At 39.4% G+C, this 26,360-nt stretch overlaps 1 protein-coding gene and 1 long non-coding RNA gene across 6 annotated transcripts in view; one reads left to right on the top strand and one right to left on the bottom strand.

Moving 5' to 3' along the window:
• The window catches only part of APLP2 (amyloid beta precursor like protein 2), an 87,100-nt gene that overhangs the window by 56,004 nt on the left and 4,736 nt on the right, over positions 1–26,360 (bottom strand). The window lies entirely within an intron of this gene.
• Positions 6,385–24,475, top strand: LOC131487061 (uncharacterized). Of its 2 annotated transcripts, XR_009249590.1 has the most exons (4): positions 6,385–6,560; positions 12,383–12,476; positions 23,797–23,906; positions 24,280–24,475. It is a non-coding gene; the product is annotated as an uncharacterized LOC131487061 (long non-coding RNA). The 2 variants fall into 2 exon arrangements; XR_009249591.1 differs by lacking the exon at positions 23,797–23,906 and having other exon boundaries at positions 6,386–6,560.

The raw sequence follows: 26,360 nt of genomic DNA, 5'->3' as shown, positions 1-26,360 counted from the left end.
ATCAATGTAGAGAAATTGGTTGCATTTCTACACACCAATAACGAAGCAGCAGAAAGATAAAGCAAGGAATCGATCCCATTTACAACTGCATCAAAAACCATAAAATACCTAGGAATAAAACTAACCAAAGGGGTGAAAAATCTATACACTGAAAATCTACAGAAAGTTTATGAAAAAAATTGAAACACACACACACACACACACAAAAGAAAAACATTCCATGCTCATGGATTGGAAGAACAAATACTGTTAAAATGTCAATACTACCTAGAACAATCTACATATTCAATGAAATCCCTATCAAAATAACACCAGCATTCTTCACAGAGCTAGAACAAACAATCCTAAAATTTGTATGGAACCAGAAAAGACTCTGAATAGCCAAAGCAATACTGAAAAGAAAACCAAAGCTGGAAGCATCACAACTCTGGACTTCAAGTTATACATTACAAAGCTGTAATCATCAAGACAGTATGGTACTGGCACAAGAACAGACACATTGATAAATGGAACAGAATAGAGAACCCAAAAATGGATGCACAAAATATGGCCGACTATCTTTGACAAAGCAGGAAAGAATATCCAATGGAAAAAAGTCTCTTCAGCAAATGGTGTTGGGAAAACTGGACAGCGACATGCAGAATGAACCCGGACCACTTTCTTACACCATACACAAAAATAAACTCAAAATGGATGAAAGACTTAAAAGCAAGACAGGAAGTCATCAAAATCCTATAGAAGAAAACAGGCAACAACCTCTTTGACCTCAGCCACAGCATCTTCTTACTTGACACGTCTCCAGAGGCATGGGAAACAAAAGCAAAAATGAACTATTGGGATCACATTAAGATAAAAACCTTCTGCATAGCGTAAGAAACAATAAGCAAAACTAAAAGGCAACCAACAGAATGGGAGAAGATATTTCCAAATGACATATCTAATAAAGGGTTAGTATCCAAAATCTGTAAAGAACTTATCAAACTCAACGCCCACGAAACAATCCAGTGAAGAAATGGGCAAAGGACATGAATAGACACTTTTCTAAAGAAGACATCCAGATGGCTAACAGACACATGAAAAGATGCTCAACATCACTCCTCATCAGGGAAATGCAAATCAAAATCACAATGAGGTACCACCTCACACCTGTCAGAATGGCTAAAATTAACAACTCAGGCAACAACAGATATTGGTGAGGATGAGGACAAAGAGGATCTCTTTTGCATTGTTGGTGGGAATGCAAGCTGGTGCAGCCTCTTGGACAACAGTATGGAGGTTCTTCAAAAAATTAAAAATAGAACCAACCTAGAACCCAGCAATTACACTACTAGGTATTTTATTCAAAGGATACAGGAGTGCTGATTCAAAGGGGCACATGCACCCCAAGGTTTATAGCAGCACTATCGATAATAGCCAAAGTATGGAAAGAGCCCAAATGTCCACTGACTGATGAATGGGTAAAGAAGATGTGTATGTATGTATGTATGTATGTATGTATGTATGTATGTATACACACACACACACACACACACACACACACACACACTGGAGTATTACTCGGTGATCAAAAAGAATGAAATCTTGCCATTTGCAATAATATGGATGGAACTAGAGGGTATTATGCTAAGTGAAAAAAGTCAGCCAGAGAAAGACAAATATATGATTTCACTCACATGTGGAATTTAAGACATAAAACAGATAAACATAAGGCAAGGGAAGCAAAAATAATATAAAAACAGAGAGGGAGACAAACCATAAGAGACTCTTAAATACAGAAAACAAACTGAGGGTTGATGGTGGGATGTTGGGTGGGGGGAAAGGCTAAGTGGGGAAGGGGAATTAAGGAGGACACTTGTTGGGATGAGCACTAGGTATTATATGTAAGTGAGGAATCACTAAAGCCTATTCCTAAAATTGTTATTACAGTACATACATGTTAACTAACTTGGATTTAAGTTGATAATCATCATCATCATCATCATAGAAAAAGAAGAAGGGAGTACTACAGAGATGGTTAGTTTTCTGCATGTGGATAGAACCAGTCAATAAGTGACCTCTCTGGAGAGGAATGCCACAGGTCCCCTGTCTGGGGCCCACCAGCTTGGCTGTGTTAAGGAAACTGCCACCTCTTAGCCCCTCATCTATTGCTGGGCCTGCTGCCCCCAGCTAAACCAGGAAAACTCTTTTCCTGGGGTGTACAGTTCTCATTCCTCAGTCAAATCCTGCTCTGCAAATCAGTTTGCTTTTAGCTGGCCTCTCCCCTTGCATTTAGGTTTCAGTTTCCTCTGGCCTGGTAATAACTCAGCTACTCAGGCCCATTTGCTTTCCATTTTCAAGATTCTGTGGACATCTCTCCTTCTCTCCAGTCCTTTGTCCCTGTTGGCCTATTCATGTATTAAATATATCAAAAGATTAGCTGCATTCTCTTATCAGGACAGAGTCAGAGTCAGAATAGCTAGAATCATCCACCTGAATCTTCTGAGATGCAACAATTCAAAAGCTACTAAATATAGTTGAAAAGAAGAGATGGGAAAGTATTAACAAGATCATAAGCTTTTGTTTTTGATTATTTAAACATAATGCACATTGATGGGGTGCCTGAGTAGCTCCGCTGGTTGGGTGTCCAACTTCAGCGCGGGTCTTGATCTCATGGTTTGTTAGTTCGATCCCCGTGTCGGGCTCTGTGCTGACAGCTCAGAGCCTGGAGCCTGCTTTGGATTCTGTGTTTCATTCTGTCTCTGCCCCTCCCCAACTTGTGCTATGTCTCTCAAAAATAGATAAATGTAAAAGAAAAAAACTTAAACATAATGCCCATTGAGAAAATAAAAGTCTAATTCTTTACTCACATTATTTCATTTGATCACTTTACAAGTATGTTACAGTCAACATACTATTGGTTGAACTACATCCCCCCCAAAACTCAACACGTGCGGTCTTAACCTCACTACCTTCAAATGTGATGTTACTTGGAAATAAGGTCACTGCAGATGTAATTAAGATGAGGTCATGCTGGATTAGGGTGGGCCCCTAATCCAATATGCCTGATGCCTTTATAAGAAAGGAAATATACAGGCTCCAGCCAGGGTGGCTCAGTCAGTTAAGCATCCAACTCTTGATTCCAGCTCAGGTCATGATCTTATGGTTTGTGGGATCCAGCCCCAAATCAGGTTCAGTGTTGACAGCACAGAGCCTGCTTGGGATTCTTTGTCTCCCACTCTCTCTCTCTCTGCCCCCCCCCCCCAATCTCTCTCTAAATAAATAGACTTTTAAAAAGGGGAATGCAGGGGCACTTGGGTGGCTCAGCTGGTTAAGTGTCTGACTTCAGCTCAGGTCATGATCTCACAGTTCGTGGGTTCAAGCCCCATGTCGTGCTCTATGCAGACAGCTCAGAGCCTAAAGCCCGATTCAGATTCTATGTCTCCCTCTCTCTCTGCCCCTCCTCTGCTCACGCTCTCCCTCTCTCGCTCAAAAATAAACATTAAAAAAATAAAAAGGGGAATGTAAAGAAAGACACACACACACACACACACACACACACACACACACACACGGAGAATGTCATGGAGCCTAAGCTGCCAAAAGCCAAGACCTGCCAGAAACTAGGAGAGAGGTCTGGAACAGATCCTGCTAATAGCACTTTCAGAGGGAGCATAGCCCTACCCTACTGACAACCTGGGTCTTGGACTTCTAGCCTCCAGAACAGTCCAACAATATATTTCTCTTCCTTAAGCCACTCAGTTCATGGTACTTTGTTAGAGAAGTCCTAGCAAATGAACACACTAGATAAACTCATAAGACTCAGTGTATGTATTCGGGGAGCTAACAGTCTTAGCAACCAGATCCAGGCAGAGAGAAAGCCAGAACTACAGTAGAACACGTACATTATGAATGAGAGGTGAGGAAGAGGAAACGTGAATGCGGTGTAACCTGAGAAGAGCCACAACAGAGACAGGCACAGGGCTGAGCACAGAAGAGGAAATGGTGGAGGGGCGGACAAGTCTTCAGAACCTCTCCTCCAGAAAAACTGGGCTTGGGCTCTCTTCCAGCTCGAGTAGGACTTGCTAGGCATACTTTAGAAGGTGGAAGGGTATGATTTGGGAAGATTAGATGGAGAAAGGAGGCCAGTTAGGAAGCCACTGCATTCATCCAGGAAAAAGGGTGATGAACAAACACTGGAGCAGCATTAAGCAGAAAGGGACAGCCTGGAGAAGTGTGGCTAGGATTTGCACAAAAGATACGAAAGAAGTGTGAACAATTCCAACCTTCTAATTCTGGCAACTAGGGGAGCAATGGCGCTAATAAGCAAAGGAACTGCCGGGGGTGGAAGGAGGGGACTAGAGATGGACAAACATCAAATTGGGATGCACTATCTTCAACATACTCCAAAGTCACCCACGCGGCAAAACTGTATTTACCAGACAAAAAATACAGGTCAGGACCTCCAGAGGGTAACGTGGGCTGGAATTGTGAATTTGCTATTTAACAATAGGCAGAAAGAATTTTAAGCCCAGAGAATAGGTAGGATCATCTAGAGAGACTGCATTTGAAAAGGACGGAACCGTAAGAAATACCAACATTTAATGGGCACACACAGAAGGAAAGTCTGTGACGGAGGTGGAAGAACTAGGAAAGAATGTCAACGAAGCCATATCTCAAGAGATGAAGCAGCAGATTCAAATGTTCACGTGAGAAATGGGTGGTTATGAGACCACCAGTCATTTCAATGTGGTGGTAATGCTAGAAACAAGGTCACATGAATCCCCATGACAAATGAGAAGTGAGCAAACAGCCTATGTGTACAGACTCAGGATCTCCAAGGTGGGTGTGCCAGGTCACCCCCCTAGAGAAACACTACGACCTGTGTCAACCTCATACTGCACACTGGAAGACCTCAAGAAGGTACAAAGTTTACAATACATGGAAGTTGGAGGAGGGATAACCATGGAAATGTACTGTACCACCCAAAAGTTCATCTCTTGGTCACCTTGTGGTGAAGTACTTATGAGAGTCATCAATTGAAAAATAATATTTTTCCTTAATAAATGTTCTAAACTTGCAATGGCAAGTGTATAACAGTACCAGACACCTAGCAGACAATTTTGAAAAATATCTTAATTTCTGTTTTCAAAGTAAATACAACATTCTAAACAGTAAGTCATAAAGGGATTGCTTCTTTTGTTTTTCAGGAATTGTTTTTTAAAAGTTAACTCATGGCTATGGAGAAAGCATTTTGAAAATTGGTATTTTCACGGAAAATTGTCTCTTGTTATTTTACTCTCTAAATGGTAAATGGGTCACCTATAGCCCTACCACCTAGGTACACCTGAACTGAAATCAATTTTCCAAACTAATTTTAAATCTTCCAAAATGAAGATTTTACTGTGTTGTGGCTGTGTATCCATTTGTTAAAAATATCAAAGTGGGGCGACCGGGTAGCTCAGTCGATTAAGCATCCAACTTTGGCTAAGGTCATGTCTCACCATTTCATGGGTTCAAGCCCCATGTCAGGCTCTGTGCTGACAGCTCAGAGCTGGGAACCTGCTTCAGATTCTGTTGTCTCCCTCTCTTTCTGCCCCTCCCCCCTCCTCCCCCTCCACTGCCCCAAGCACATGTGCACGCTTTCTCTCTCACTCTCTCTCTCAAAAATAAACATTTAAAAAATTGTTTTGTGGGGGCGCCTGGGTGGCTCAGTCTGCTACATGTCTGACTTCAGCTCAGGTCATGATCTCACTGTTCTGGAGTTTGAGCCCCACGTCGGGCTCTGCACTGACAGCTCAGAGCCTGGAGGCTACTTCAGTTTCTGTGTCTCGCTCTCTCTCTGCCCTTTCCCCACTCTCACTCTCTCTCGCTCTCACTCTCAAAAATAAACATTAATTTTTTTTTTTAATTTTTAGTATCAAATGCAACATTTTCAACTGGCTTGTAAGGATACTGATTAGTAACAAGGAAGAGGAAGTTTACTAGTGAAATTTCAACCATATTTCCGTAATTAATGGTAAGACTGAAAAATGAATGTGATAACTGCAGCAAAATGCTACCACCTTAGATCTTCTTTAGATGTATGCATCTATGTAAGGTTTCACCTTTAAAAGGCATTAACACTAAGAATCAAAGTACACTGAACTTAGATTGAGATCTTGAAATAGCTATTTCACAAAATTTAAGGTGTGGGTCTTAAAAGAATAAGGAAGCATCTCATCACTGACTGCCAACCCCCTTCTTATGTTGAAGCCCTACCCCCAATGTGACTGTATTAGGAGACAGGGCCTTCAGGAGGTAACCAAGGTTACATGAAGTCATAAGGGAGGGGCCCTAATCCAACAGGACTGCTGTTCTTATAAGAGGAAGAGACATCAGAGATCCATCTCTCTCTCTCTCTCTCTCTCTCTCTCTCTCTCTCTCTCTCTCCCTCCCTCCCTCCCTCCCTCCCTCCTGCACAAAGGGGAAATCCCAGGTGAGGACGCAGCCAAGAAGGCAGCCACCTACCAGACAAGGAGGGAGGACCCACCAGAAACCAACCCCGCTGGCACCTTGATCTTGGACTTCCAGCCTCTAGAAATGTGAGAAAATACATCTCTGTTGTTTAAGCCACCCAGTCTGTGGTATTTTTTTACAGTAGCCCTAGCAAACCTAATACAGTCACATCACTATCACCCTGCATATAAATACAATGTTCAAAGGAAAGGAAAGTTTGTGCCTTTGCTATATAACCGCAAAAAATTGTTATGTCGAAATTAAAACTTTTCATACAAATAATTTACTCATTTTATAATGTGAATATACAGAAGATTTTAATTAAAAGCATAGTGTGATGTGCACTGGTTACAAAAACTACAAGAGAAATCTGAAGAATGTCTGCTGACACTGATTAATTTCGGGGTGCTTTCAATTTATGCGATGCTCCTTTGAATTGATATGAATAGTACTGAGTTCACACAAGAGTTAGTGGATTTACTTAAATGACAGTTTTGAGTGTACATACTTTTGTTTCAAGGTGAAATTGATTCTAAAAAACATGAGCCAGTTATGTCAACATGCATGCAAATATCAAAGGAACATGATTTTTTTTTATTTCATTCAATTATTAGAAAATGTTTTGCTTGAGAACGTTAGTCTACTTTGCCACCTGTAAACTTCATGCAATCTAAATAAAGATCAAATATTTCCAATGAAGATTACCATCCAAGTTGAGATGTGGCTATAAATGTAAAATATATGCAGAACTTCAAAGACTTAATATGTAAATTTTTTTTTAATTTTTTTTTTAACGTTTATTTATTTTTGAGACAGAGAGAGAGCATGAACGGGGGAGGGTCACAGAGAGAGGGAGACACAGAATCTGAAACAGGCTCCAGGCTCTGAGCTGTCAGCACAGAGCCCGACGTGGGGCTCGAACCCACTGACTGTGAGATCATGACCTGAGCCGAAGTCGGACGCTTAACCGACCGAGCCACCCAGGCGCCCCTAATATGTAAATTTTTTAAATGCAAAATATCTCAACTTTACTACATGTTGATTTCATAACATGGTTATACATATTGAAATGATTATATCTCAAATATATTGGGTTAAATAAAATATAAAGTTCAAACTAATTTCACCTATTTTTTGCAAGCAGGCTCCACATCCAACATGGGGCTTGAACTCATGACCCCCAAGATCAAGACTCACATCCTCTACGGACCTAGCCAACCAAAGCTATTTTTTTGCTTTTTAAAAAAATGTCAACTAGAACTATTTTAATTACATGTATGTGGCTTGCATTTATTTCTGTGGGACAGTGCTGTGTTCAATGTTCAGTCAATACTGTGCTAGGAAGGCATGACCCGAATGCCTTTTTTTCATTCACCTTTACATTCCATATATATGCATTTTCCCTTCTTTCATCATGAAGACTAAGGCTAGCAGGAGTTTCCAGTGATTGGAAGAATGGGGTAGGAACTCAGATTGTTCCTTGATAAATCTTCCAGTTGCCAAGAGTTAAATGGGTTAAAAGCCATAAAACTTCAGTGAAGAGGCTAGGCTAGTTCAAAAAAGACAAGTGAAGTAAAATAATGAACAGGAATTAGACAGGAAAAAAGACCTTGAGACATTTCTTCTTACAAGAGATTCAGTACTGAGGTGCCTGGGGGCTCAGTCAGTTAAGTCTTTTGACTTGATTTTGGCTCAGGTCATGATCTCACAGTTCATGGGATCAAGCCCTGCGTGAGGCTCTGCAGAGACAGCTTGAAGCCTGCTTGGGATTCTCTCTTCCTCTCTCTGCTCCTCCCCTGAGCGCACACAGGCGCACACACTCTCTCTCAAAACAAACACACATTAAAAAAAGAGAGATTCAGTATTTAAAAAGGGGTGGGGGGAGAGGATTCAGTATGGGTTATGGAAGTGGGTTAAGTGCCAAGAGCCAAAGTTCTTATTTTATCCAACTGCTGGGAGGTGGGGCAGGGGTGGGGTGGACAGTCTCCCTCCATTCCTCAAACTTCTCAGATCCACATATATGAAAGGAACCATCACTGAGACATAAACAACAACAACAAAAAAACCCTCTTCTTCCAGGCTTCTGACAACCACATAACAAAATCCAAGGGTCATCCAAAAACAATAAAAATAACCAGAACAGATAGAGCATATATGATATGATGTTCAAATCACATAGAAATTGTTGATTCAATTATTTTTAAGTCAGTAAACATTTTAAGACCTTACAAGAGTAGGCTCTAAAGACAACAAAATGAATGAGTCACAAGTCCTCATGTGCATGAAGGCTTGGCCTGGTAGAAGAGACAAAATAATCCTAATTAAGAAGGAAAGATTCTAAGGGAGCCTGGGTGGCTCAGTTGGTTGAGTGTCCAACTTCAGTTCAGGTCATGGACTCATGGTTCATGGGTTCAAACCCCACGTCAGGGTCTGTGCTGACAGCTCAGAGCCTGGGGCCTGCTTCAGATTCTGTGTCTCCCTCTCTCTCTGCCCCTCTCCTGCTTGCACTCTTTCTCTCTCTCAAAAATAAATGAAGATTAAAAAAAAAAAAAAAAAAGAAGGAAAGATTCTTAAACTCTACCATAGAGGACGGCCCAACTTCTGATTGGTTCCTAAACAATAGCTAAAAGCTAAGCCAAAATAAAAGGTGCAGTGATGGTACCCCTGGTTTCTATGGGTGTAATATAAAAATTAGGACTCTATTCCTGAATATGAAAATCAGGAGAAAAAGAATACACATAAATGTTGTTATAAACTTAAGTATCTCCACCATAAAAGTTCTTTTAGACTGTTTCCTTCACGAGCTATAGTGGCTAAGCCTTCTTAAAATATTTAAATCTAATGAAGTATAGGGAGATGACATCATCTTTTCCTGGAAAACTCCTCTGGAGCAAGTGTGAATACCCTTTGTGGCTCTAAGACCCTTATTATCTCCTTCAAATTTACATGCCTGGATGAGTCCATTGCCAATTCATTATACACGAATGCATCAATCACATCAAGGAAGGAGTCAGGCATTTTTCCAAAGATATATAGTGATCTCTTACTCCCAAATTCAGCTAACTTTTCTGGAAAACTCTATGGTGTTTCCATTCCAGTATTTGTAGCTTTCCCCTGAATGCTGGTTTCCTAAAAATCCACCTAATCATTTTTTTTTTTTTTTCCTGGAGCAATCAAATCATCCTTTCCTTGGGCTAAAAACTTCCTTCCTTTGAGGCAAACCACAAGAGACTCTTAAATACTGAGAATAAATTGAGGGTTGATGGGGGGTGGGGAGGAGGGGAAAGTGGGTGATGGGCATTGAGGAGAGTATTTGTTGGGATGAGCACTGGGTGTTGTATGGAAACCAATATGACAATAAATTTCATATTAAAAAAAAAAAAAGAAAAACCTCCTTCCTTTGAAGATTTACAGAATGCTCAGACCAAGTTGAATCACTTACTCTTGATAATCACATGCCATTTTTAAAGCACTTTTTTTAAAATGTTTATTTATTTTTGAGGAGAAAGAGAGACAACACACACGAGCAGGGAAGGGGCAGAGAGAGGAGACAGAGGATCTGAATCAGGCTCTGCACTATCAACAGAGAGCCTGATATGGGGCTCAGACTCACAAACCTCGAGATCATGACCTGAGCCAGAAGTCGGATGCTTAACTAAGACACACAGGTGCCCCCCATTTTAATTTGAATTCAAACACGTCATAAAAGCAAATCAGTAAAAGGCAGACGACAGCCTGGCAACCATCAGCAAATTCCAAACTACTGTATTTTGGATGAAAAACTGACAACCACCTTGCTGACCTGATGTTATATATTCCCAAATTGTTAAAAAGTCCCAGACAGTTAAAAGCCTTTATTCTTTAATATAGCACTACAACCCACAACCATACATGTATGCATGTTTTACATACACACACACACACACACACACATATATGTATGTAGACACAAATTCAACTCTTAAAAATTCACCCCATGAAAACTGAGTATGGTTTGAGAGCACCAACAATCACACCAGTTTATGAAACAGTAACTCTACTACAAACAGTGTTTATATGTCCTTAGTAGTAGTTAGTTACATTAGCTTCTAAATGATGTCAACCCAAACACTGCAAGAAATTATTTCCTGCCTACACAGTATCCTTCCTGCCCCTGCCCCCAAAAAAGGCTCCTCAGCATTTAGGCATAGAGGTCATCTTCAGCACATATAGAACTTGTGTAGCAAACATGCTTTTCTATAGAAATCTCTTGTTTTTCTTCTAAATATCTTACAAAGTCATCAGAGCTAGTTCACCTTAAATCCTTTAAAGACTGGGAGGTCAAATAGCTACTTAGGCATAGTACTTACTATCTGGTAACTTAGTACCTCAGCCAAATTTGAGCGATCCAGGTTGGCCTGTATTAGAATGACTCTCCTTCACCCTCTACATCTCTTGGGAACAACTAGTAAGTAGCTCAACGGAAAAATTTTTGCAACTCATTTCTAATACTTAATGCTGGCCTGTACATGAGTGTCCATATTATGTTAAAGTGGCTTCTTCAGCCTTATGAAAAAACTGGTTTCAAACACCTCCAGAAGTATGTAAGACTAATAGTTGCCTACAGAACATTACAGAAGCCCTATGTTAATCTCAGTAATACTTAACATAGTATTTTATTGGGCCAACAATGAATTCTACCTGTGGTCGTATGAAATAATGTAACCTTACCTGTATTTACATAGGACACTCTTGACCTGATCACTTGTCTCTTTGCTTTCCTCTAAACCACTGGCCCCATAAAACCCCAAATGTCCCAAATACCAATATGGCACTGACGGGATATCCAAAAGAAATGTATCTTCACAAATTATGAAGTAAAAAGAGTGTTAAAAATAGACTTATAACACTTTCTTCTTAATGTGTACTGAAGCTACTATCATTACCTCCAACCCGACTTGAAGTTTATGTTCTCTTCTATTTCCTATAGCTTCTTGAAGACAGATATAATATCATAATATCAGACCACCATAGGGATAGTTTAATGAAGATTTATTCATCCACTGGAAACTAGCACCAGATCTACAATATGCCTTCACTTCCATTATTCTGTGACAAGTTCAACTTCTTCACTCACTCTACATACACACATAAAACCACACGTAATGGCTCAGCTTGGCTGGGAGCTTATCAGGTTTTGCATTTAATCTTTTAAAATCAATACTTAAAACATTTTAATCTGATTTTAATCTCCCCTGATTACTATTTCCATTGTTTAAAAAACATTAACCAATCTTCAGTCTCAATGACTTGTATCAGTTCGCAAGATTAATCTTTCATAATACAGCCCAGCAGGATATTTTATTAATGTAGATTCTGAGGAATCTAATCAAGCCTCATTTTTTTTTAAGAGCTGCTACAAGGAGGGGTGCCTAGCTGGCTCCATTAGTAGAGTGACTCTTGATTTCAGGGTTGTGACTTTGACCCCCAGGTTGTGTGCAGAGATTACTTAAAAAAAAAAAAAAAAAAAAAAGTTGGGGCACCTGGGTGGCTCAGTCCCTTAAGTGTCTGACTTTGGCTCATGTCATGATCTTGTGGGGTTCAGGTTATAATCTGGCAGTTTGTGACTTCAAGTCCCACATCGGGCCCTGTGCTGACAGCTCAGAGCCTGGAGTTTGCTTCACATTCTGTGTCTCCCTCTCCTTCTGCCCCTGTCCTGCTCACACTCTGTCTCTCTCATTCAAAAATAAATAAACATTAAAAAAATTTTTTTTCAATTAAAAAAAGGGGGGAGGGAGCAGGGCAGAGGCCAACCAGTCAAAGAAGACTCTGTTATGAAAGCTGGTTTTTAGTTCCCTTGAAATATGCCATGAGTAATAAACATTTATTGCAAGAGATAACTCAATCCAACTTTCTCTCTTTTCAACAGGGTTGAAAACTTTCTGCCTGTGGATAACAGAGAGGTAACAGAAGCAGACAGGAGTATAAGACAAAAATGACAACCCACATTCAACTCCCTCATGGTAATCAGAGTCCCCCTCTCATCTAAAGTGGGCCCAGTGCTACCTGAGCATTGCTGCCAGGACTTCCAGTTGTTTTTAAACTGGAAAGGAATTTTCACATAAAATATCCACATTATTTGGAAATGGCAATGCTTGTTTTTATTTTATTTTTTTGAGAGAGAGAGAAAGTGCAAGCGGGGGAGGGGGCGGCGGGGGGAGAAACTTAAGCAGGTTTCCATGCTCAGTGTACAGCTTGAGGCAGGGTTCAATCCCATGACCAGGGAATCATAACCTGAGCTGAAATCAAGAGTCGCATGCCCAATCGACTGAGCCAGCCAGGTGCCCCTTTATTTAAGATTTTATTTTTAAGCAATCTCTGCATCCAATACGGGGCTCAAACTCATAACCCTGAGATCAAGACCTGCACAATCTTCCATCTGAGCCTGCCCAACATTCTGGAAATGGTGATGTTTAATTTGAATTTAAAAATACAATGAAGCCTGGGGTGCCTGGGTGGCTCAGTCAGTTAAGCATCTGACTCTGGATTTTGGCTCAGGTAATGAAACACACAGTTCCTGGGTTTGAGCCTTTGCATCGGGCTCCATGCTCTCAGCTTGGGGTGCTCTCTCTCTCTCAAAATAAGTAGATAAATTTAAAAAAAGAGAGAAAGAGAAATTGCAATGAAGCCCAACATGGTGAAGAGTCAAATAAAAGAGAAGAACAGGCCACATTCTGTGTGCAGGCGGCAGGCTTCCCATCTCTACTCTCAGGTAATGCACCAGGAATCAGTTAGTAGGGATGGCAGTTAATTTAAAAAGCATAAATTTCATCAACATCTAACACCCAGAAGTCATAGTATAAACTAAAATCAATCATATTATGTCAATTTAAAAAAATTTTATTACAAAAATTTATGTTGAAGACCTAAAGATTTAAGATTAACAATTACTCAAAGCAATCTACTAATTCAGTGCAATCCCCATCAAAATCCCAAGTGTTTTCTGCATAAATTTCTTTAGAAATCTTAAAAATTCATATGGAAATATGCTCTTGAAAAAGAACAAAGTTCAAAGACTTACACTTCCTGACTTCAAAACTTACCACAAAGCTACCTATGGTGATCAAAACAATGTGGTACTGGCATAAAGACAGATATATAGAATAGAGACTTCAAAAATAAACTCTCGCATATATAATCAAATGATTTTTGACAAGGGTGCCAAGACTATTCAATAGGGAAAGAACAGGTTTTTCAACAAATATTGCTGGGACAATTGGACAGTCACCTGCAAAAGAATGAAGCTGGCCACTTACCTTAAACCACAAACAAACATTAACTCAAAATGGATCAAAGACTTAAACACAAGAGCTAAAAAGATAAAACTTTTAAAAGAAAACAGAACGGCAAATCTTCACATTTTATTTGGCAATGATTCCTTAGATAATGACACCAGAAGTAAAGATACACACACAAAATAGCTAAATTGGACTTTATCAAAATTAAAAACTTCTGCACAAAGGGCACTCTCAAGACAATGAAGACAACCCAAAGAATGGGAGAAAATATCTGCAAGTCACGTATTTGGTAAGAGATGAATATTTAGAATATATAAAGATCTCCTACATCTCAACAACAAAAACCCAATTCAAAAATGGGCAAAAGACGTGACTAGACATTTCTCCAAAAAAGGTATATACATGGCCAACATGAAAAGATGCTCTACATCACTAATCATTAGGGAAATCAAATGAAAACTACAATGAGATACCATTTCACATCCATTAGGATGGCTCTTATCAAAAAATAATAGAAACAACTGTTGGAGAGGATGTGGAGAAATTCGAACCCTTGTGGGAATGGTGGGAATGTAAAATGGTACAGCCACTATGCAGAAGAGTTTGGCAGTTCCCAAAAAGTTACATGAAGAATTACCATATGGGGGCGCCTGGGTGGCTCAGTCAGGAAGTGTTGGAATCTTGATTTTGAGTCAGGATCTCATAGATGTAAGGTCAAAACCCGCATCCGGTTCTGTGCTGACGGGCAGAGCCTGCTTGGGATTCTCTCTCTCTGCCCCTCCCCTGCTCATGTGCTCTCTCTCAAAATAAACTTTAGATAAATAAATAAATAAGAATGACATTCTGATACATTTACTTTGAAAACATTATGTTTTATTAGAACATTTATAAGAACAGACAAATTCATAAGAGAGGTTTCCAGGAGCTTGGGTTGGGGCAGAGACAGGAAGTTTATGTGTAATGGGTACAGAGTCTCTGTTTGAATGATGAAAAGTTCTGGAAACAGTGCTGGTGGTTTCAGAATACTCTGAATGTACTTAATGCTGCTGAACTATAAACTTCAAATTGACCATTTTAACCATTTTTATGTTACACATATTTCAACAAAAAAAATTTATCAGATTTTATTTGTACAATTTAGAGAAAATTTTATATCTTTAGGCTGACATATGTAAAATATCTGGAAGTAAACCCAAGAAATATGTTTTTTTTAAATATATATATATATATATATATATATATACACACACTCTATTAAAATAATCTATTTTAAAATACTGGAAACATGTTGACTATCATTTCTCCAACAACATAAAGATTTCTTTCATCTGTCATCTTAGTAACTACATGCTGCCTTTAGCTGTGGTGTTCTCTGTACTGTCACAGTGCCCTGCACATAGCAATTTAATAAATATGGGCTAATAATGACAACTATGAAGGTCTTCAAATTAACCAATTACCATGAAAAGTCTTCAACTTAAGAACAAGTTATATCCAAAGCTTCTTTTAAATGTTAATTTGAGATACAGCTAAAGTGGTTTAAAAAAAAAAAAGAGCAATATCTATTGTATATTGTTTAGAGAAAAATTAGAAACATAAATATCCAATTATAAAGGAATGAATTAAATACAACACAGAATAGAGATATCCTTGCTTTGTATCTAATATATTCTCTTTTTTTTTAATGTTTGTTTATTTATTTTTGAGAGACAGAGCGCAAGCAGGGGAGGGGTAGAGAGAGAGGAAACAGAGAATCCAAAGCAGGCTCCATCCGGGCTCTGAACTGTCAATGCAGAGCCCGACACTGGGCTCAAACCCATGAACTGGGAGATCATGACCTGAGCCAAAGCCAGATGCTTAACCAACTGAGCCACCCAGGCACCCCAATGGGCAAGTTCAAAGACATGCATGTTATTTTGGGGTTCTGCTATGGGAAGTATTTATACAAATGTCAATTACTCCCAGTGTTTCAGGGAAAAAAATACCCTCGGAAACTTAACTCCAGCATCTAAAAAACATTCCCTCATAGGAAGGCCTCTCTGGCTCAGTCAGTAGAGCATGTGACTCCCAATCTCAGGGTCATGAGTTCAAGTGCCATGTTGGGCCTGGAGCCTACTTAAAATAAAAAAGGAGTAATAATAAACTAAATAAAAACATTCCTTCTCTTTTCCTACATAATTGTAGGAACACTGAGTATTCACCTAAGTTCACAGACTCTCCAGAAAGCACCAAGTACCAACACATCAATACAATAAACACTTTGTTTCCCATTTCCTCATTCTTATAAAATAAGGGCAAAATGCAACCAAATATTCAAATTACAATTCCAATACTGCTGCAAATACCCAACCTCTGGCTGGTAAACAGCCTTTTTCTGGGGTAACTGGAAACGTCTGTGCATCAACTTAAGTACTCCATCTTCAGGGTTAGGATTATGGAAAGGCAACTGAGGGGGCAAATGTTACACATTTTAAATTTTTTTTTTTTCAACGTTTTTTTTATTTATTTTTGGGACAGAGAGAGACAGAGCATGAACGGGGGAGGGGCAGAGAGAGAGGGAGACACAGAATCGGAAACAGGCTCCAGGCTCCGAGCCATCAGCCCAGAGCCTGACGCGGGGCTCGAACTCACGGACCGCGAGATCGTGACCTGGCTGAAGTCGGACGCTTAACCGACTGCGCCACCCAGGCGCCCCAAATGTTACACATTTTAAAAAGCAGGGAGGGGGGCGCCCCAAATGTTACACATTTTAAAAAGCAGGGAGGGGGGCGCCCCAAATGTTACACATTTTAAAAAGCAGGGAGGGGGGCGCCCCAAATGTTACACATTTTAAAAAGCAGGGAGGGGGGCGCCTGGGTGGCGCAGTCGGTTAAGCGTCCGACTTCAGCCAGGTCACGATCTCGCGGTCCGTGAGTTCGAGCCCCGCGTCAGGCTCTGGGCTGATGGCTCGGAGCCTGGAGCCTGTTTCCGATTCTGTGTCTCCCTCTCTCTCTGCCCCTCCCCCGTTCATGCTCTGTCTCTCTCTGTCCCAAAAATAAATAAAAAACGTTGAAAAAAAAAAAAAAAAAAAAAAAAAAAAGCAGGGAGGGTGACTCCTGGATCACTCCCCCCCGGGTTTCACCTGCCTGCAAGCACACGACGGCCAGGCCCCTGTCCACCACGCTGCTCCTGCCGGGCTCTCCAGCCCTGGCCCGGAGCCCCGGACCAGCAGGAGACACACCAAGTCTCCAATAATGGGTGCCCGGTGGGACTCTGTCAACAGCGAGCTTCACCCTCAGGGAGGACGAGGCCAGCAACGACAAGTGCCACGGCTGCACACTGCCCGTGCTGCTCACCCGCAAGCAGGTTGTGGCTGGGATGAGCTACTTCTTGGACAGGGAGACTGGGCCGAACCAGACTGCCAAGTCCCAACCCAACCTGGACAGCTACACGTGATGAGGAGAACAGTCTGCTCTTGCAGGTATACACTGGCCCCTGGCTGGGCAAGACCTCCATGGTGAATTATCAGACACAAACAAATGATATTTACCACGTTGAGGCACAGACGACAAAAATTGAGAATTTCAACGTGATCGAGAAACAATTTCTAAAAAATTTTAACTACAAAACTGAAACTGCAATAACTGAAATTAAGAACTCAATGGATGAACTTCACAGATCAGATATAGCTGAAAAAACTGTTAGTAGACAGAAAGATGGGCCAGAAGAAAATTTATCAAATGAGGCACAGCAAGAGACACAGGATACAGTGACAACATCTAGGATGTTTGTTTGTGGACTCCCACAGGAGAGGAGAGAATTACGCAGAAGCAACATTTAAATATTTAGAAAGAAAATGGCTGGGAATTTTCTAAAACTGATGAAAGGCATCAAATCACGGATTCAAGAAGCTCTGCAAGGAGAATACATTTAAAAAAAAAAACGAAAACAAAACAAAACAAAACAAGAAACCTATACCTAAGTATGTAATAGCAAAATTGCTGAAAACCAGATTCAAAGGGAAAAGCTTAAAGGCAGACAGAGACTTAGGGACATATTACCTTCAAAGAAGGGTAATTATGCTGACAGCAAATCCCAGTAAGTTGTTGATAACATTCAACATCAGGATACTGGTAACATAAAATATCAGGAATGGAGTAAGAGCTTTAAGATGATGAGAAAAATTCTATTCCCAATGAAACTATCTTTCAAGAAAGACAGTGAAAAAGATATTCAGTGAAAGAATATGTCACCAGCCAACCTATCCTTAAGAAAATTCTAAAACGTTTTGGAAGACAAAAAATTATCCCGGAAAAGTCAGAAACGAAAGAGGCATAATAAATATCAAAGAAAGGGGTGTCTGCGTGGCTCAGTTGGTTAAGCGTTTGTGGCTCAGGCCATGATCTCATGGTTTGTGAGTTCCAGCCCCGTATCGGACTCTCCGCTGTCAGCGCAGAACCCACTTCGGATCCTTGGTCTCCCTCTCTTTCTGCCCCTCCCCAGCACACGTGCATGCACTCTCTCAAAAATAAACATTTAAAAAAATGAAAATAATGAAGAGAATAAATATGTGCATCTAAATTAGAGCCTCTCAATCTTACCACAAACTTTAATTACCTGAGGAGTTTTTAGAAAATATTAACACATGACCCCCTCTGTCAAGAGATCCTGATGTAATTTGGCAGAATTGGAGCCAGGCACCACTGTGCCTCCAGAGTCAATAACTACTGACCTAAATTTATTTGGCTATATAGAACACGGTTTGTATAACTTCTTCTCAGGTTTAAAATCAAATTAACATAGGGGCTCCTGGGTAGCTCAGTCAGTTAAGTGTCCGACTTTAGCTCAGGGCACGATCTTGCAGTTTGTGAGTTCGAGCCCCGCATCGGGCTCTGTGCTGACAGCATGGAGCCTGAAGCCCGCTTTGGATTCTGTGTCTCCCTCTCTCTCTGCCCTTACCCCACTCATGGTCTGTCTGTCTGTCTCTCTCTCTCTCAAATATAAATAAACATTAAAATAAAATTAAAAATAAAATAAATTAACATACATAACAACAATGGCAAAAAAGACAAGAAAGGGTTAAATGGAGTTGAAGTATTCTAAGGTCCTTCTATAGTCCAGGAAGAGGATAAAAGTACCAAATAATATAAGGCACTAATATGTGAAAGATGAAATTTCTAAAGTAATCACTAAAGCAATAATAAACGACTGCATGTTCCAAAGTAATAAGAGGGAGAAGTAAAACAGTAACAAATTCCAAAGAAGGAAAAAAAAGAAACACCGAACCGGCAGAACAAACAAAAAGCACCAAATAAAAAGGTAGATGAGAACCCAAGCATTTCAGCAGCCCCATTAAATGTATATGTACTAAATATTCCAGTAAAAGGCAAGTACCAGGTTAACAGATAATAACAACAACAACCATAACACATCTAAAACACATAAAAATATTAGACAAAGTATTAGTACAGGTAAAAAACATTACTGGAGATAAAAAGGCAAACCATAACTATGAGAGACTCTTTAGGAAGGGATAAGAATCCTAAACCTGTATGCACCTAAGAACAAAATAATAGACAACAAAATAATCAGAGCAAAAATTGTCAAAACTATGAGGAGAAAAAAAAATTATTCAAAATCACAGTTGGAGATTTTTAACATACTTTTCTCACTAACGGGAAAAAAAAGATTACAAAAATCATTACGGATAAAAATCTGGACAACATGAAAACAACATGATCAGCACATACGATAAAACACCAGAAGTAACAAATGAAGAATACATAGTCTCTTCACGCACACAATGAAAATTTTACCATTAACCAATCACAAAACAAATCTCAACAAATTTCAAAGGACTGAAATCATACAGACTGGTTCTCTGACCACAGTGCAGTTAAGCTAGAAATAAATAACAAAAGACAACCAGAAAAATCCCCATATATTTAGAAATTAACAAATGTACTTCTAAATAGAAAAAAATTGAATTACAAAGGAAAACAAATTTTTTTACTGAATGATAATGAAAATATTATTATCAAAACTTATATGCTGTTTAAGGGTACAAACTTACATCTAAAACTTATTTATCTACTAGTTGCAACACACAACATAGTGATTATCATCAATAATACTGTATTATAGGGGTGCCTGGGTGGCTCAAGTCAGTTAAGTATGTGACTCTTGGCTTAGGTCATGATCTCACAGTTCATGAGATCGAGCCCCACATTGGATTCTCTCTCTCTGCTCTCTTCCCCTCCCCCACTCTCTCTCTCTCAAAATAAGTAAACTTAAAAAAAAAATACCGTATTATAAACTTCAATGTTGCTAACAGACTAGATTTTAATTGTTCTTACTACAAAAAAGACATTACGTGAATTATATATAATATGGTGGTATTAGCTAACATGATAGTGGTAATCATACTGCAATACATAAACCAACACACTGCACACCTCAAACTTATACATTATAGGTCAATTACACCTCAACTTTTAAAAATATATTAAATAGGGACACCTCACAGTTCATAAGATCAAGCTCTGGGTTGACAGCATGGAGCTTGATTGGGATTCTCTCTCTCCCTTTCTCTCTGCCCCTCCCCTGCTCACTCGTGCGCTCTCCCTCTCTCTCTCAAATTAAATAAACTTAAACATATACACACACACACGTGTGTGTGTGTGTGTATAATAGAAAACTAAAACTAAAACAAACCCTTGTGAGGTGCAGCTAAAGCCCTTTCCAGAGGAAAATTTATAGCTTTAAATTAATAGAAAAGCAGAAAGCCTGGAAAAAAATTTTAAGTAGTCACATCAAATTGTTAGAAAAAGAATAAATTAAATCCCTGGAAGTAAAAAGAAGAAAATAATAATGAGCAGAAATAAATCAAATGGAGGCTGGCCAGTCAATACAGCATGCAACTCTTGATCTCAGGGTTGTGTGTTCAAGCCCCACATTGGGTATAGCGATTACTTAAAAGTAAAATCTTAGGAAGGAGGGAAGGGAAGGGAAGGGAAGGGAAGGGAAGGGAAGGGAAGGGAAGGGAAGGGAAGGGAAGGGAAGGGAAGGGAGAAAGAAAGAAAAGCAAAATAAACATACAACAGAGAGGATCAACAAAAATCTACCAAAGTAGATTATTTAAAAAGACTTATTAACACCAGGCAAGACTGACTTAAAAAAAAAAAAAAAAAAAAGACAAAAATAACCAAAGTCAGGAATGAAAAAAGGGGACATCACTGCAGATTCTATTCATATTACAAACACAATTAAGAATATATTATAAACAACTTCAATCAAATAATATCAATTTAAAGGTCCAATGTTAATAGATTACTAGAGAAGCATAACCAAACTCACACAAGGTATGACTAACCCTACAATTAGTAAATAAATTGGATCCATAATTGGAAATGTTACCACAAAGAAAAGTCCAGATGGCTTCACTGGTAAATTTTTTCCAAATGCTTAAAGAAAAAATAATGTCAATCTTAAGTAAAATACTCCAGAGAACAGAAAAAGAGGAAATAGCCTCTCTAAGTCATTTTGAAGCCATAAAACTTTGACACTGAAATCTGATAAATACATTATAAAAGAGAAAAATTACAGGTCCAACACACTTTTGAGCACAAAGGCAAAAATCCTGAACAAAACTTTACCAACCAAATCCAGAAAATACGCTTGGCTCATTTCAGGAATGCAAAAGTTGCTTACATATTTTAAAAAGTCAATTAATATACTTCATACTATCAAAACTAAAGAGAAAAATCATATGGCCATCTTACTAACTGAAAAAAAAAAAAAAGTGAAAAACATTCAATGTTCATTCATGACAGCAATCTTTAGCAAATTTAGAATGAAAGAGCTCTTCCTTAATCTAATAATGGGCATGGTATCTACAAAGAAACCTACAAATATTATATAAATGGTGAAATAGTTTCCCTCTTGAGATCAGGAGTTGGGACAGAGATATCAGTTATCACCACTTCTCTTAAGCATTTTACTAGAGTCTTAGCCAGTGCAATAAAGAAAAAGAAAGAAAAGCTATGGGGCACCTGGGTGGCTCAGTCGGTTAAGCGTCCGACTTCAGCTCAGGTCATGATCTCACAGCTTGTGAGTTCAAGCTCCTCGACGGGCTCTGTGATGACAGCTCAGAGCCTGGAGCCTGCTTCAGATTCTGTGTGTGTGTGTGTGTGTGTGTGTGTGTGTGTCTCTCTCTCTCTCTCTGCCCCTCCCCCACTCATGCTCTGTCTCTCAAAAATAAACAAACATTAAAAAAAATTTTTTTAAAGAAAAGCTGTACGAATAGGAAGGAAAGAAATAAAACTGTCATAATTCACAGAATATATTCAGAAATTTTCAAAATCACAAATTATTAGAATTAGTACACTAGTTTAGCAAGTCTCCTGGATACATGGTCAATTTGGAAGTATCAACTGCATTTCCACGATGCAGGACAACAAAAAGGACAAAAAAAATTACAACAGCATTAAAAATAATCAAATACCTATGAATAAATCCAACACAAGATGGTACAACATTTCAATGCAGAAACCTATACAAAAGACTGAGAGTAATGAGAAGACCTAAATAAAGGTATATGCCATGTTTCTAGATTGTAAGATTATTTATAAAAGTCAATTTTCCCCAATTAACCACAGACTCCATGCAATCCCAATCAAAATTCTACCCAGTGTTTGTTTTTGATGAAATGTATATGGAAAGAAAAGAATTGTGAAATAGTCAAAACACTAGTAAAGACAACCAAGGTAAAAGGGCATGCTCTGGTAGATATAAGTATAGGTATTGAGAGACACAGGCTTGGTGCAAGGATACACATGGACATCAGTGATTAAGGGAGTCGAGAAACAGACTCGCCCATACAGAGATATTAATTAGCAATGAAAGCACCATGGGAGAACAGAAGGTAAAGGATGACCTTGACAATAAATGGTGCAAGCTGGATAGCCATATGGTATGGGCCACATACCCATATGGAAAAGATAAAAATAAAAAGACCCATACTTCTTACTACACAAAAAAATCAGTTCCAGGTAAATTGTAGCTCTAACTGTGCCAGGCAAAATAAAAAGCTCCTAATCTAGGAGAATAACTTTGCCCTCACAGTACAAAAAGACCTCTCAAATAGTACACAAAAAGCACCTATAATAATAATAATAAACAGATAAAGTATACAACAAAATTAAGAACTTCTCCCAAAGACATCATTAAGACAAATAAAAATATAAGCCACAGAGAACAGCAGTATCCCAACAACCTCAAACTGGAAACATCCCAAACATCCATCAGCAGAACTATACAGCTACACTCAACAATACAAATGACAAAAACATGGTTGGTAAGGGGCACCTTGATGGCTCAGTCGGTTGAGTGTCTGAATCCTGACCTCAGGGTTGTGAGTTCAAGCCCTGTGTTGGGCTCTGCACTAGGCGTGAAGCAAAAACAAAAACAAAATAAAACACCACATGGTTAGTGAAAGAAGGGTGCCTGGCTGGCTCAGTCAGAAGAGCATGTGGCTCTTGATCTCGGGGTTGTCAATCTGAGCCCTTGTATTGGGTGCAGAGATTACTCAAAACAAAACAAAACAAAACAAAACAAAACATGGCTTCTGAAAGAGCCCAAGTACTTAAGAATACATACAGAAGGAAGGGCTCCATTTATATAAATCTAGAAAACAGGATAAACTACAGTGCTTTAGGATAAAGCTTGGATGGTAAAACTATAAAGAGTAAGTAATGACCCTAAAGGTCAGGATAATAATACCTGGGGAGGTAAAGGGGGTTGGGGTGGGAATGTTCTATTTTTTGACCTTGGCAGTGGTTACACAAGTACGTGTTTTATGAAAACACACACTGAGCTATAAATTTTTAAAAGCTCAAAAATACTCAGGGGCTTTTGACGGAGGGAGGGTTGCAATGGTGCCACGCATGCTTGGCACCTTTGAGTACGGGGTTAGCTTTACTTTCCAAGTATCTCAGCTTTTAAATCATAGTATGTTCAAACAATGAATACTTCCACACTGATAACAAACATTTATTACAACTCTAAGAGGCTGAGCAAACTTCTGTGGAATCCAGAAAGAAAGGGGTGTCTGTCAACATGAAAACATGAAGGGGAATGCTAAATTCCCAACTCAAGATAAAAGTTACTTCTGGAAAGGTAGGTTAATGGGATTAGAAAACGTTCAAAGGAGGCCTTTCTATTGTAATGTTTTCTTTCTGTATCGATAATGTTTTAGTACTGGGGGGAAAAAGGCTAAAGCAAATATGGGAAGTGTTAACATTTGACAAAACTGGGTGGTGTATCTAGGAGTATCTTGTATTTTTGCTGTACTATGTTGGAAATAGTCCTAATTAAAGGGAGTAAAACAAAAGAATATCCTACACTCTTCTCAGCCCGTTTCTCCACATAAAAACTCTGCTTCAGTATTTGCAACTCATCTGTTTAGCCTTCCAGAGACAAACTACAAAATATTCTAAAATACTTAACGTTCTTCACCACCACCACTAACCCACATTTTCTTCTTCTCCAGGCTCAATAGCTCCCTTACAGTTCATCCCCGTTCCAGGTCTTCACCACTCCAGCCGTTCCGTCCTAGATGGCAACATCCCTCAAAATGAAGTGCCAAGATCCTAATCAACGCACTGTGTTGAGGTTCCTCCAATTTCTCCCTTTTGCCAGCAAATGTTTAATTCACAGATCATTTAGATAAGAATAAATTTGTTCTTTTTCCCTCCAGCCAGCCCAGCTATTATATAAGCTCCCAAATGGAGCATGCCCTTGTAGCAGACATCAGGTTATCTACCCAACATCCACAGCCCTCTTTTCCAACAGAACCCAACTGGCAGCACCATTCCTGCCAGTTTGGGAACTGGTTTGGCCAGAAGCATCTGATGTAATTCTGTCTGGTAAGACTTGCGGATACTGTGCTGGTGGGCTTTGAGAAAGACTTCTTCACCCTAAGGGGAGATACACAAGAAGAGACAGCCTCTTCCTCCCCTAGACCTTATACCAGAGCACGTCCTCTGGAACTACAACACCCAATCTGCAACCACAAGAGGCATTCAGCTGAGAAAGGGCCAGTGGACAGGTTGGGCTGAGCTGCTCAAGTAACCAATCTCACAGGTGCCCCACTTCAAATGCTGATTAACTTTTCTCTGGACCGGTCTTATTCCAGTCATTGTGGTTATAGTGTCACCCTCTTCTTATGGTTTGTCTATCCAGTAGGCTAGTGACGGTAAATCTGGTGGGGATAGTCTTTTCTCTTCCAAATAATCCCATACCCTGATTTTGAGAAGATTCTCCCCGCTCCACAGGCGGTCTTTTAAATTTCCTTTCCTTAAATTTTGCAGAACACAAAGATGAAACATGCTTACTATTTAAAGAGGGAGGGAGGGAACTGGCACATTATGTTAAAAGGCATTAGAAGTGTTTAAAAATCCATGGAAAATGTGAAAAGGCAAAGTCCCCTGTAATTACATCCTTCAAAGATAACCACTATTATACTTCAGTATATATTGATTCATGATATATTGGAACTTCTGGGAAATCAGGGTTTTTTTTAATGTTTATTTTTCAGACAGACAGAAAGCGAGTGGGGGAGGGGCAGAGAGTGCCGGAGACAGAATCTGAAGCAGGCTCTAGGCTCTGAGCTGTCAGCCAGAGCCCGATGAGGGGCTCAAACTCACAAGCAGTGAGATCATGACCTGAGCCGAAGTAGGAACGCTTACCTGACTGAGCCACCCAGGCGCCCCTAAATTAGTTTCTCTTAAAGCAAATATTTAGGTAGTGGGGAAAAGAGAAGAAGAAATCTACAACGACACACGAGAAATATTATGAAACACCATGACACAGAGAAAAGAAAAGTGCAACAGACTTAGAAGACGATGGATAGATTGATACCATGGCCCTGCTGCATGGCCTTAAACCTTCGGCCTCTACCGACTCCCTTTTTAGGTGCGGATAACAATACCTACACTTCAGTAGACTGTTTGGAGACAGCAGATAAGGTACCCAAATGAGTTCTGTTAGGGTTTTTTTGTTTCCTGGAGTTTTGTTTTTCTCGGCTTGCACTCAAGAATCACCTGGGGAGCATTTAAAACTGAGAATCCCAGATGCACTCAATGAGAACCTCTGAGGATGGGGCCTACAAATCACATGCATGTGCACTTTGTAGAGTAAAAAAGCGCTGTGTATTTGTTTTTACTATGTAGCATTTAGCATCTAACACAGAACCTCACAACAGTGATTCAATAAACACTAGCAGCATACATAATAAACGAAAAGTCTTATTTTAAAAGCATATTTTAGTTATGTTTCAAGAAATTTCATTTAAAAAAACCTTCAAGATGATTATGTAAGAAAAATTCTCTTAGCAAAAGTAATGAATTGTAGTTGATACAAAGGATGGGAATCCATTTCTATTTGAATGGGCCTACATGGTTCACTTTCCATCTTAGGCTATAGATCAAGGTACACGACACTAAATTTAATTAAGCATCAAGGTAATCTATTTTATCTCACTAAAACACAACTCATGAAAACTGAATTATAGACGATTTCAAATTCTCCCCCTAATGGCCCCCTCCATAGAAGCTATGATTACTGGACAAA

The sequence above is a fragment of the Neofelis nebulosa genome, chromosome 10 (assembly GCF_028018385.1).
Source record: "Neofelis nebulosa isolate mNeoNeb1 chromosome 10, mNeoNeb1.pri, whole genome shotgun sequence".
In the NCBI taxonomy this organism is placed as follows: domain Eukaryota; kingdom Metazoa; phylum Chordata; class Mammalia; order Carnivora; family Felidae; genus Neofelis; species Neofelis nebulosa.
This window is presented reverse-complemented; position numbering and strand designations above follow the sequence as displayed.